The following is a 14024-nucleotide window of genomic DNA, read 5'->3' as shown; positions in this document are numbered from 1 at the left end:
GTAAGCTTGATGCTATAGACGTTTTGGTGTCGGGCAATATGTCTCGTCGGTGTCGTAACAGCCGCGACACATTCTGCTATATCTGTGGGGAATATACACTTACGCCTCAGAGACGTTCGATGACTGTCCTTGTAAAGAAAGCCTATCATCTGTATTTTGGCTGCAAAATAGGTGATCAAGACAAGCAATGGGCGCCTCACATTTGCTGTGCGACATGTGCTGTTAGTCTGAGAGCCTGGCTCAGAGGTACTCGAAAGACGATGCCATTTGCTGTTCCGATGATATGGCGAGAACAGAAAGACCATGTGACGGACTGTTATTTCTGTTTGACTAATGTGTCTGGTTTCTCTGCCAAAAACAAGAAGTCAATTGAATATCCTAATCTGCCTTCAGCAATGAGACCCATGCCACATGATGACAGTCTTCCAGTTCCGAAACCACCAGAGGATTGGACCTTAGACGAACCAGATGAAGAAACTGCAGTGCAGGGTTCTAACAGTGACATTGACCCGGATTTTGAACCATCCTCATCAGGCGATCCACATCTGATAACACAGTCCGAATTGAACGATTTGGTCAGAGATTTGGGTCTGTCAAAAGCAAAAGCTGAGCTGCTAGGTTCGAGACTGCAGGAATGGTGTTTGCTATCACCAGGTACGAAAATTTCTGTGTTTCGAGACCGGCATCATGATATAACCAAATTTTTTGCACAAGTCGACAGTCTCTGTTTCTGTTGTGACATTGAAGGATTGTTCTCGGTCTTTGGTTGTGATCACAACCCGGAAGAGTGGCGTCTTTTCATTGATTCGTCAATGTTAAGCCTGAAAGCTGTTCTGTTGCACAATGGCAACGTTTATCCTTCAGTACCTGTTGGCTATGCAGCACATATGAAAGAAACATATGAGAATATGGAAATGTTACTAAAGTATGTCCAGTATACACAGAGGACTTTAATAGATGGCTCAGAGCCTGGTGTCATCAAGAAGGCTTCAGGTACATAGGAGGATGGGGAAATACATGGAAGGACAAGAAGCTATATTGCACTGATGGGCTACATATTACTACAGCAGGAAAAAGAAACCTTGCAGAGAAATTTAGACAATATTTTTCCAGGCATTTAAACTAGAAGGTGGGGGTGGTGTATGTACGAAGGACAATTATAGAGACCACCCCCGGCAAAAGAAAAGATGTGATAGTAGTAAAGGCTGCAACATAAGCAATATCAGCAACTCATTTCTTAGTATTGCAACGGAAAGTGAAACGACACAAAAATCCATAAGAAGAAGGAGATTATCGCTGAAAAATAGCTGGAAAGCGATGACCACAAATGCTCGCAGTCTAAGCAACAAAGTTCATGATCTGCAAGCCCTGATATTAGAGGCAGATCTAGATATTGTTGCTATCACAGAGACATGGTTCAGTGAATCACATGGATGGAATGCAAACATACCGGGATATAATCTTTTTAGGAAGGACAGAGATGGTCATAAAGGTGGAGGAGTAGCTCTCTATGTAAAGATCAATATCCAAGCGACCGAAATGCAAGGGACCTGGGGAGAGGAAGAAGCGATATGGATTGCTCTGAAAAGAGAAGATGGAACTTCTATCTACGTGGGTGTAGTCTACAGACCTCCGACTCAATCGCAGCAAATTGATAAGGATCTGATTGTGGATATCCAAAAGTTTGGAAGGAAAGAGGAGGTTCTGCTGTTGGGAGATTTCAACCTGCCGGATGCGGACTGGAATGTTCCGTCTGCGGAATCGGAAAGAAGTAGGGAGATTGTGGATGCCTTTCAAGAGGCTCTGCTCAGACAAATGGTGACGGAACCCACAAGGGAAAAAGCAATATTGGATCTGGTCCTCACAAATGGAGAGAGTATCTCTAATGTTCGAGTGGGTGCTCACCTGGGTAGTAGCGATCACCAAACGGTTTGGTTTGATATAACGGCTAAAGTGGAGAGCGGCCGCACGATACTTAAAGTCCTAGATTTCAAACGTACGGACTTTAATGCAATGGGAAAGTACCTGAAGAAAGAGCTGTTAGGATGGGAGGACATAAGAGAAGTGGAAAGACAGTGGTCTAAGCTGAAAGGAGCGATAAAAATGGCTACGGACCTTTATGTGAAGAAAATCAATAAAAACAAAAGAAAAAGGAAGCCGATATGGTTCTCCAACCTAGTGGCTGAGAAAATAAAGGCGAAAGAGTTGGCGTTCATGAAATATAAAAAAACCCAAGAAGAGGAGAGCAGAAAGGACTACAGGGTGAAACTGAAAGAAGCCAAGAGAGAGATACGTTTGGCGAAGGCACAGGCGGAAGAACAAATGGCTAAAAATGTAAAAAAGGGAGATAAAAATTTTTTCAGATATATTAGTGAAAGGAGGAAGATAAAAAATGGAATTGCTAGGCTAAAAGATGCTGGGAACAAATATGTGGAGAGTGATGAGGAGAAAGCAAATGTGCTAAACAAATACTTCTGTTCTGTGTTCACAGAAGAAAATCCTGGAGAAGGACCGAGATTGTCCGGCAAAGTTACACGAGAAAATGGAGTAGATTCTGCGCCGTTCAAGGAGGAGGGTGTTTATGAGCAACTTGAAAAACTGAAGGTGGACAAAGCGATGGGACCAGACGGGATCCATCCCAGGATACTAAGGGAGCTCAGAGAGGTTCTGGCGAGTCCTATTAAAGACTTGTTCAACAAATCTCTGGAGATGGGAGTGATTCCTGGGGATTGGAGGAGAGCGGATGTGGTCCCTATTCATAAAAGTGGTCACAGGGATGAAGCAGGAAACTACAGGCCGGTGAGCCTCACTTCAGTTGTTGGAAAAATAATGGAAGTGTTGCTGAAAGAAAGGATAGTGTATTTCCTTGAATCTAATGGGTTACAGGATCCGAGGCAACATGGCTTTACAAAAGGTAAATCGTGCCAAACGAACCTGATTGAATTTTTTGATTGGGTGACCAGAGAGCTGGATCGAGGACATATGCTAGATGTAATTTATTTGGATTTCAGCAAAGCCTTTGATACAGTTCCTCATAGGAGGCTGTTGAACAAACTTGAAGGGCTAAAGTTAGGACCCAAAGTGGTGAACTGGGTCAGAAACTGGCTGTCGGACAGACGCCAGAGGGTGGTGGTTAATGGAAGTCGCTCGAAGGAAGGAAAGGTGACTAGTGGAGTCCCTCAGGGTTCGGTGCTGGGGCCAATCCTGTTCAATATGTATGTAAGTGACATTGCTGAAGGGTTAGAAGGAAAAGTGTGCCTTTTTGCAGATGATACCAAGATTTGTAACAGAGTAGACACCGAAGAGGGAGTGGAAAATATGAAAAAGGATCTGCAAAAGTTAGAGGAATGGTCTAATGCCTGGCAACTAAAATTCAATGCAAAGAAATGCAGAGTAATGCATTTGGGGATTAATAATAGGAAGGAACCGTATATGCTGGGAGGAGAGAAGCTGATATGCACGGACGGGGAGAGGGACCTCGGGGTGATAGTGTCCGAAGATCTAAAGGCGAAAAAACAGTGTGACAAGGCAGTGGCTGCTGCCAGAAGGATTCTGGGCTGTATAAAGAGAGGCGTAGTCAGTAGAAGAAAGAAGGTGTTGATGCCCCTGTACAGGTCATTGGTGAGGCCCCACTTGGAGTATTGTGTTCAGTTTTGGAGACCGTATCTGGCGAAAGACGTAAGAAGACTTGAGGCGGTCCAGAGGAGGGCGACGAAAATGATAGGAGGCTTGCACCAGAAGACATATGAGGAGAGACTGGAAGCCCTGAATATGTATACCCTAGAGGAAAGGAGAGACAGGGGAGATATGATTCAGACGTTCAAATACTTAAAGGGTATTAACGTTAGAACAAAATCTTTTCCAGAGAAAGGAAAATGGTAAAACCAGAGGACATAATTTGAGGTTGAGGGGTGGTAGATTCAGGGGCAATGTTAGGAAATTCTACTTTACGGAGAGGGTGGTGGATGCCTGGAATGCGCTCCCGGGAGAGGTGGTGGAGAGTAAAACTGTGACTGAGTTCAAAGAAGCGTGGGATGAACACAGAAGATTTAGAATCAGAAAATAATATTAAAGATTGAACTAGGCCAGTTACTGGGCAGACTTGTACGGTCTGTGTCTGTGTATGGCCGTTTGGAGGAGGATGGGCAGGGGAGGGCTTCAATGGCTGGGAGGGTGTAGATGGGCTGGAGTAAGTCTTAACAGAGATTTCGGCAGTTGGAACCCAAGCACAGTACCGGGTAAAGCTTTGGATTCTCGCCCAGAAATAGCTAAGAAGAAAAAAAAAAAAAAAAAAAAAATTAAAAAAATTAAAAATTTTTTTTAAATTGAATCAGGTTGGGCAGACTGGATGGACCATTCGGGTCTTTATCTGCCGTCATCTACTATGTTACTATGTTACTATGTTACTATGTTACTATGTTACTATGTATAACTGGAATATCTGTGGAGACCTCAAAGTCGTTGCTCTGTTACTAGGACTGCAGCTTGGCTATACAAAGTACTGCTGTTTCATCTGCGAATGGGACAGCCGAGACAGAGAGTCGCACTATTCTAGAAAGAACTGGCCACTCCGTAAAAAGTTAGTTCCAGGACAGAAAAATGTAGCACATGAATCGCTTGTTGACCCGACAAAGATATTTTTGCCTCCTCTTCACATTAAACTGGGACTCATGAAGAATTTTGTGAAAGCAATGAACAAGGAAGGGGAAGGTTTTCGTTATTTAAGACAGATGTTCCCAAGAATAACTGATGCCAAGATCAAAGAGGGTATTTTTGTTGGCCCCCAGATCAGACATGTTATGAGTGACAAGCGATTTGAAGATCTGTTAGTTGGGCCGGAAAAAATTGGCTGGAAAGCCTTGAAAGACGTTGTTGACAATTTTCTGGGCAATTACAGAGCCCCAAACTACATTCAGCTGGTAGACAAACTTCTCAAAGCATACAAGAGAATGAAGTGCAATATGTCACTCAAGATTCATTTCCTCCATTCACACTTGGACTTCTTCCCCGCAAATCTCGGTGCTGTGAGTGACGAGCACGGTGAAAGGTTTCATCAAGACATAGCTACGATGGAGAAACGATACCAGGGCAATTGGAATCCGTCAATGCTTGCCGACTATTGTTGGATGCTACAACGTGATGCACCAGACACTGAATATAAAAGAAACTCGGGAGCAAAACACTTTTAATTCTGTTTCATTTAGTCGCTTGTGCGAAACGTAAACTTGACTATATATTTTATTGTCAGTAAACATAAAAATGTCTATTTCTCATAGTTCTTACGTGATGCAGTAAAACCAAAACCATATTTGAGCATACCAAGTTGGTACCTGTCATAATCACCAAAAACTTTTCAGGAATCAAGACTTAACCAAAAAATTGTTGTGCAGTGTTAGCAGAGCTAAAAAACATATGGTTAGCAGACAGAAGGAAAGAAAACCCATTAAGGAATCATAAAAAACCTGTTTAGTGTTCACAAGTGGGTGGGGTGTGCTAAAAAACCCAATAACCTTAGCACAATGGTAGAAAAATCTCAAAACATCAAAACTAAATGAAATATGGTGTCTGTGTCATAAAAGTGAAAAAATTAAAACTTGATGATAAAACTAGTCGAGCTGTCTGATAACATAGCATAAAAACCACAGTCAGCATTGTCAATAATGAGAAAATCAAGAATAAAAACCTAGAAACAGAGAATAACCAAAGTATGGAATCAATAAAAACAATATTACTGTATGATAAATACATATCCCCCTTTTATGAAGCCGCATTAGGGATTTTTTTTATCGCCGGCCGTGTTGGTAAAAGCTCCAACACTCTGAGAATTCCAATGAGCATCAGAGCTTTTACCACTGCGGTATGCGATAAAAACCCCTAATGTGGCTTCACAAAGGGAAGGATAGTCTTAAAAGAAAACTGGAATCTGTGCAGATAAATACATCAAACAGGAAACATCACAAAAAAACAGAGAAATCAATCTCTTGGTTTAAACCACGATGGGGTGACAGTGTTGAATTTATGGATTAATCCCTGTCCATCCAAACCACCGTCTCTCTCCATGTAGGACGTGGCATGCTCAAGACAAAGAAATTGAGATCCTCAAATTTATGTTGTTTTTGTGTACAGTGATGCTTGTATTAGAGGTTTGTCAGCTATGTATCTTTTTATAATACTCATGTTCTAATATTCTTTTCTTCAACGGTCTTATAGTTTTACCAACTACAACAATTTACATGGGTATACAGCAACAGCAATGTACACCACCCCAGCACTTTTACGGTTAGCAAATTCTTGCAAACCATATATCTCCCCTGTTCCTGGATGAACAAATGTTTTTTAACGTTAATGTTCACTCCAAAAACAGTGCAGGTACCACATTTGTGGTGATCTGCTAGTCTTCTAATTTCTTGTGGATTAGGACCAAGAAAAGCTGAATGGACTAGTAGCAGTGGTGTACATAGCATATGTATATATAAGAAACTCTTCCAAAGGGAGACAAATATGGTCATAAGATGTTCTAAATACAGTTGTTGCAGAAGCAAAAAAAGAAGACAGTGTCACACTATGTTGCTCTTAAAGAAGGAAAAAGCCTCAGACAGGGCCCTCCCACCTCCACATTGGTGGATCTTCAAGGTGGTTAAGCGATAACCTCATAGGCAAAACCTTCTTAATAAATTGAGCAACTGAATCATAAACTGTGCTTCAAATAAATGCTGAAATAGATAGAGGCAAAAATACCACTTATCTTAGAGCTGATCGGCACACCAACGAAGGCCAGCGTTTCTCCGACAGGCTACATCAGGGTGTGACCCGACCGATCAGTCTAATCAAGAGCGTGCATAACGCTTCAAAAGTCCAGAAGAATGGCTCCCCTCTGAGGCTTTTTCCTTCTTTAAGAGCAACATAGTGTGACACTGTCTTCTTTTTTTGCTTCTGCAACAACTGTATTTAGAACATCTTATGACCATATTTGTCTCCCTTTGGAAGAGTTTCTTATATATACATTGGGTTCCAATACATCTGTGTAGTTTATAGCTGTACATAGCATATGTGACACCCGTGGCCCATCATTTTTTTGACACCCCCAATGATTTTTAGTAAGAATGCCAACATGGGTCCTGGTTATAGAATCCAGGGGTTAATGTGTAATTAAACTCTGGAATTCATTGCCAGTGAATGTGGTGAAAGCAGTTAGCTTAGCAGGGTTTAAAATAGTGTGGATAATTTCCTTAAAAAAGTCCATAAGCCAATATTTAGATGGACTTTGGGAAATCCACTGCTTATTACTAGGATAAACAGCATACAATCTGTTTTACTCTTTTGGGATCTTGCCGGGTTTTTGGGACCTGAGGTAGCCACTGTTGGAAACAGGATACTGGGCTTGATGGACCTGTTCCGTATGGCAACTCATGTTATTCTACCACTAACTATTTTAACACAGGTCTCATTTTATGCAATGTGACCTAGTTTCCAATGACTGGGGTTAATAGTTAAATAACACTCCCCCTTAGAATTTAACACAATCAGCCTGGACTAGAACAAGCTTGCAGTCTGGCATTGCATAAAAATTAACTTATATATGTATTGGAGAAAGTAGAGAACCTTGTTTGGGTCATCAGAGCCTTTTAGCCTTTCAAAACTTTGTCCTTAGAGCATTATAGTGTTCTTCATTGATCATTTTTCCTTTTAAATTCAAAACAAATTCAACCTATCTTGTGTCCCAGCATGAATTCATGTTTCACTCAATTGGCTGTTTCAAGGGAATTAACCCTCCAACTTCCATTTGCAAAAATATCCAATGTTGTTCCTTCTATGAGCAATATTTAAATTATGAGGAACAACACTGGGTATTTTTGCTGAATTGTGTGACACCATTTGGGCTGAACATGAAGATTGAAAATGCCTGGCTAGCCCTGGACAGATGATTTGAACAGCCAGGAGCCTGTCCTGGCCATTTAAATCATTTTGAATATCTAGTCCAATGATAACAGAATTAGGGTGATTATAGAAACATAGAACTTTATTGATCACTAAAAACAGAGGAATCAAAGAAGTGATACACTAGGTGAGACTAAGGGTCTATCAAGCCCAGCATCCTGTCTTTGACATTGGCCAGTCTTGGTCTTTGAAACTGCCCATTGTGTCAGAAACAATAGGGATTAAGTGACTTGCCCAGGGTCACAAGGAGTGTAGCTCTAACTACTGGATTTAGAAGTTGGCTTCTTTTGGGATCTTTAACTCATCGTCGCTAGGACTCGAACCTGAGTCCGTGGCACCTAACACACAATGGAATTAGTATGGCAAGGTAATGAAGTATTTATGTATTAAAGATCTATGAAAGGTCCAGCAGCCCCCACCCTCCCTCCACCTCACCTTATATTCCGAATTTGCCGGCTTCCTTTTTCCCGAGCCGCACGCGTTCAAAAAGCCGTACACGTGCGGCTGCGCGAGTCAATCAAACTTCTCCTCTCCTACAACTTCCTGTTTCCGGTTGCGTCAGAGGAGAAGATTGATTGACTCGCGCAGCCGCGCATGCACGACTTTTTGAACGCTGCGGCTCGAGAAAAAGGAAGCCGGCAAACTCGAAATATAAGGTGAGGTGGAGGGAGGGAGCTGGCTAAACGCTATGGGAGGGTGGGTGGTAGCTGCGGGGACCGCACGACCCTTGATACCTCACTGCGGAGACAAGACCATTCACCGCTCCACGGGGCGGTGAATGGCCTTGTCCCCGTCCCCACAGCGATTGCTATTTTTCTTTCCCCGTTCTGGCGGGTTACCCACGGCTAAATGCGGTAGCCGCAGGTAAACCGCCACCATGTCATTCTCTACAGTCAATCCTAACAGAAAACCATGTCTTTTCGAAAACACAGAACACATAAAACACCTTCGCCTAGTATGTAATCACAAACTAACCCCTCCCCCTTTTACAAAACTGTAGTGTGGTTTTTAGCCACGGTGGTAAAGCTTAGATGCTCATAGAATTCTGAGCATCAGAGCTGTTACCACCACAACCAATGCTAAAAAACGCTCTAGTTTTGTAAAAGGGGAGATAAAATAGAAATACGTAGACAAAGGTTAAACTGAAGCACCAAGAAGCTGGACTCTGCATACAATGCAACATCACAGAAACAGCGATGCATCTTCCCTAAAGCAAAATAAATAAATAAATAGAATTTTTTTTCTATCTTTTCTTCTCTGGTTTCTGCTTTCCTCATCTTCTTGTCACTCTCTTCTTTTCATCCACTGTCTACCCTCTCTCTGTCCCTTCTATATGGCAACCTCTCCTTCTATTCCCCTTCCAGAAACTTTATGCCTCCCCCTTCCATCTCTCGCTTCACCCCCAATGGTCTGGCATCTCTCTCCTCCCTCTTCTTCCCTCTCCTACACCCCTATGGTCTAGCATTTCACTCTTTCCACTCCCTTCCCCCCATTTCCATCAGCATCTGCCCCCTTTCTTTCCCTCCAACCCAATTCCATGCAGTATCCTTCCCCCTTATGTCGCTTTCCCCTTTTCCTGCACACCAATTCCATCAGCATCTGCCCTCTTTCTCACCCTCCACCACCTTTCCATACCACCATGACCCCTTTTCTCACCCTTCCCCACTCTTCCATACCACCCTAACGCTTTTTCTCTCCCTCCACCACCCTGACCCCCTTTCTCACCCTTCACCATGCTTCCATACCACCCTGACCCCCTTTTTCTCCTTCCACCACCCTGCTATGCTCCTTTCTTTCTCCATCCAAATCAGCAAGGTCCTGCGATGACTGCTTCTGCTGCCTTTGTTCTGGAAGAGGTAAGTGATGTCGGAGGGGGGTGGGCCGGCAGAGTTGCAGCAAGGTCTCGTGATGATTGTGGCTGCTGGTCCACCCCCTCCGATGTCACTTACCTCTTCCGGAGTAGAGGCGGTAGATACAGTCATCGCGGGACCTTCCTGCACTTCAGCACGGCTGCCGACTCTGCTCCGGAATAAGTACAGCAGCTGTGCTGAGGTGCCGTTTAGAGCAGCATGGGAGGTTCCGGACCCGGCCAGTTGTGCACCCCCCTTGGGGTGGCACCCAGGGCAGTCCGCACCCCACACCTCGCCCTTGGTACGCCACTGACTAGTAGATCTTTAAGATTCCTTCCTTCCATTTTTATGAGCAATCATAATCTCTTTATCTTGGAAGTGCAGGATCCCTTGAACTATATGCCAAAGGAGATACAGTCCACCAGCCAAGTGGAGATGATTGTCTTGGTAACAGGAACTCCAAGTCAGCTAGGGTCTAAAACCACAAATAACTGGAAGGATCTTCTATGAAGTTTAGTCTGGTCCAGGTAGTATGCCAGAGTATATTTACAGTCCAAGGTGCAAAGAATTGCCTCTCCAGGCTGCGAATGCAGTCTTGGAAAGAAAACAGGTAGTATTATGAATTAGTTGATGTTATATTCCGAAATGACTTTAGACAGGAATTTTGGATGAATTTGGAGCATTACTCCATTGTGGTAGAATTTGTGTAGAGAGGATCAGACACAAGTGGTTGAAGTTCACTGACACAGCGTGCAGACAAGAGGGCTATGAAGAAAATGACTTTCTAAGTGAGAAGTTTGAGAAAGCAAGTTATAATAGTGCCTTGTTAAGATCCCAGGCAACAGGTGGAGGCTTGATAGGAGGTTTGGTGTGGTAAAGTCCTTTCATGATTCTGGATACTAAGGGATGAACAGATAAAGGTTTCTTATTCAAGGGAGAGTAAAACGCGCTGATAGCACTGAGATATATTTGAACTGAATAGGATTTTAGAGCAGAGTTACAGAGGTGGAGAAGGTAGTCCAGGATGGATGGAAGTGGACATGTGACAAGTTCTAGGTTCCAGAGAATACACTGCACACCATGAAAAAAATCTTGTCCATTTGAAGTAGTAACAGTGCTTGTGGAAGATTTTCTAGCCACGTCAATGACTGCAGATACTGTAGCTGAGAGGGGAAAAAGTATTTACTTGCTCGATGAAAGAAACTTTGCTGTAAGGGATCCCCCATTCTGCATTGATAGCATTGAGAATGGTTGAAACTTGCAGTTTCTTTGATGAAAGCTCTTGGAGGAGCGGGAACCAAGGTTGGTGTGGCCAACATGGTATTATGCAAAGTTTGAGTAGAATTTTCTTGATGAGAGGTATCAGAGGAAATGTGTAGAGGAATCTGTCCCCACCAATGAATGAGGAAGGCATCTGAAGCCAGGTGATTGTGGGTATAGAGTCTGGAATAGAATAGCAAATGTTTGTTGTTGTGTGGGGAACTGAAGAGATCTATGTATATAGTGTCCCTCATTTGGAGAAAATTTGAAGCAAGATGGACGTGCTGAGATACCATTTGTGGGGATGAAGAGGTCTGCTCAATTTGTCTGCTATCACATTCTGCTTCCCCACTAAACTGCCCTGAATAGTATGCCACATACAGTCACCCAAATCTGGATTTCTTTTATGCAAAGGGGGTAAGAGTCTGTGTCTCCTTGTTTGTTCAGATAGAACATGGCGACTTGATTGTATGAACAAAACTACTTGGTGGAAGAGTTGGTCTTGGAATGTTTTGAGAGCATTGCCTATTGATATAATTCTAGGAGATTGATATGGAGAGTTTGTTTATGGTGAGACCACACTCCCTGAGTATGGAGACCATACAGATGAGCACCCCATCCTATCAAAGCATCCCTGGTAAGGAGTTTTTTTGGTGGTGGGAGGCTGAAAGAGAAGACCTTGAGTAAGGCTGTGAGGCATCATCCACCATTAGAGAGAATACCAGAGATTTGAGGTGATTTGGATGGGAGCAGACCATTTGGCTTCAGACCATTTGGTCAACAGGGAATCTGAGGTGAATCCACACAAATGTGGTAACATGTGACCAAGAAGGAGTAGTATCTGACGTGCAGCAATGCGTTGAAAGGTGGAGACCATTTGACACAACTGAATAAGATTTTTGACTCTTTGCTTTGGTAGAAAAGCCCAACCTTGTGTAGCATCTAAGAGAACTTTTATGAACACCAGTGTCTGAGATGGGTGTAGATATGACTTTTGGTAGCTGACAGCAAACCTGGGCAGCTCCAATAGATGAACTGTTAAAGCTATGGCATGCTAGCTACTTCCAATGATGATGATGCTTTGATCAACCAGTTGTCCAAGTAGGGAAATATGTGAAACCCCCATGAGCAAAGAGCTGCTACCAATACTACTAGGTATTTTGTGGCCACTAACACTAGGTATTTTGTGAAGACACAAGGAGCAAAAGCTAGGATAAAAGGTAAAATATTGTATTGGAAGTGTTGAGATCCAACCTGTGAGTATACATGGGTACATGTACATGTGAGTGTAGCCCTCTTTGAGATCTAGAGAGCAGAGCCAATCATCTTTTTTCAAAAGAAGTAGAAGGGTTCCCAGAAAGACCATGCTGAATGCCTCCTTAAGCATGTATGTGTTGAGGCCCCAGAGGTCTACAACATGTTGAAGGCTTCCAGTTTTTTTGGTATTAGGAAATACTTGGAGTAGAATAATAATAATAATAATAATAATAATAACTTTATTCTTATATACCGCCAACAATCTTGCGACTTCTAGGCAGTTTACAATGAGGAGAAACTGTACAGACAGCGAATTACAGAGTATAACAGTGAACATCTGATATTAACAACATTAATAATAACAACAGTTTATATACTGCCGGACCGGGAAGTTCCGTGCTAATTACAATGAGTTAGAAAAGTTACATAAATTGATTGGAACATTCATAGTTTAGAGATTAGAGGTTAACAGTTTACAAGATCAGATATGGGGTGGAATTACGAAGGGGGCTATTGTCCTTATTCGTTACCTATGTAATTCGAGAACAGGTATGTTTTTAGGTGTTTCCTAAATTCACTATAGTTGTTTGAGTGTGTGATTAGTTTTCCTAGGTCTTTGCCCCATAAGGCTGCTTGGTACGATAGAAGTTGTTGATGATGTCTCTTATATTTGCATCCTCTAGCCGGTGGGGAAACGAATTTCAGGTGTGTTCTTCTCTCATGTCTGTTAGTTGGGAATGAGAAGAGGTCTATTATATATTTAGGGGCTAGACCTGATAATACCTTGAAGCAGAGACATCCTAGCTTGAACTTCGTGCGAGCCTCCATTGGCAGCCAGTGCAGGAGTCGGTAGGAAGGGGTTATGTGATCGGACTTCTTCAACCCGAAGATCAACCTGACTGCTGCATTTTGTATCAGTTGTAGTCTCTGCATTTGCTTCCGGGAGAGTGCTAGATGGGTAATGTTGCAATAATCAAGGTGGCTTAGTATTAGGGATTGTACCAGAATTCTGAATGCTGAGGTGTCGAAGTATGCTCTAATGGACCTAAGTTTCCAGAGAGTAAAAAATCATTTTCTGACTAGGGAGTCTACCCCTGGCCTCTCTCCTACAGGGGTACAGGTTCTATTGCATTTAGTTGGAGAATGGCCAAGAGTTCTTGGTGAAGGAGGATCTTCTGGAGGGAGTTGAAATGAGGCTATTTGATGGGTGGATTGGAGGTTTTCTGAGCAAGCATAGGGCATAGCTTTAAGTGACCACTGGAAGCACCTACTGATGATCTATTGTGATAAGAGTCCACTGTTGGTGAAAATAGATTAATTTGCCTTTGATGGGAAAATTGCGAAGAAGAGGAGAATTTTGGTAATACTGTCTAGAAAGGAGTCAAAAGAATAAATGCTGTTTGGATTGAGACTGAGGTTGTGATTTTTTATGGTCTTGGTGCCTTGAGCGGGATCATTGAACATTAGGCCTAGAAGATGAGAAAGAAGGCTGATTATAGCAGCATTTAGTGCTATAGTAATATTAACATCTGGATTAGGTAGTATATCTTCTAGTCAATGAAGATTGAGAGGTTTGTAGTTTGGATAAAATTGTCACAACATCTGTGTTTTCTTGATCTTATCAGCAGCCTCTTCAATTTTTTCTTTAAACAAGTCATTCCTTTACAAGGCATATTGGAAAGGCGTTCTTGAAATGAAGTTTCCAGATCAGAAACTTGA

General features: G+C 42.6%; 1 protein-coding gene across 2 annotated transcripts in view; it reads right to left on the bottom strand.

The window, feature by feature from the left end:
• The window catches only part of THRB (thyroid hormone receptor beta), a 236230-nt gene that overhangs the window by 42093 nt on the left and 180113 nt on the right, over positions 1 to 14024 (bottom strand). The window lies entirely within an intron of this gene.

This window comes from Geotrypetes seraphini, chromosome 2 (genome assembly GCF_902459505.1).
Source record: "Geotrypetes seraphini chromosome 2, aGeoSer1.1, whole genome shotgun sequence".
Taxonomy (NCBI): Eukaryota; Metazoa; Chordata; class Amphibia; order Gymnophiona; family Dermophiidae; genus Geotrypetes; species Geotrypetes seraphini.
Note: the sequence above shows the minus strand (reverse complement) of the source record. Positions and strands in the feature narration are given on the sequence as shown.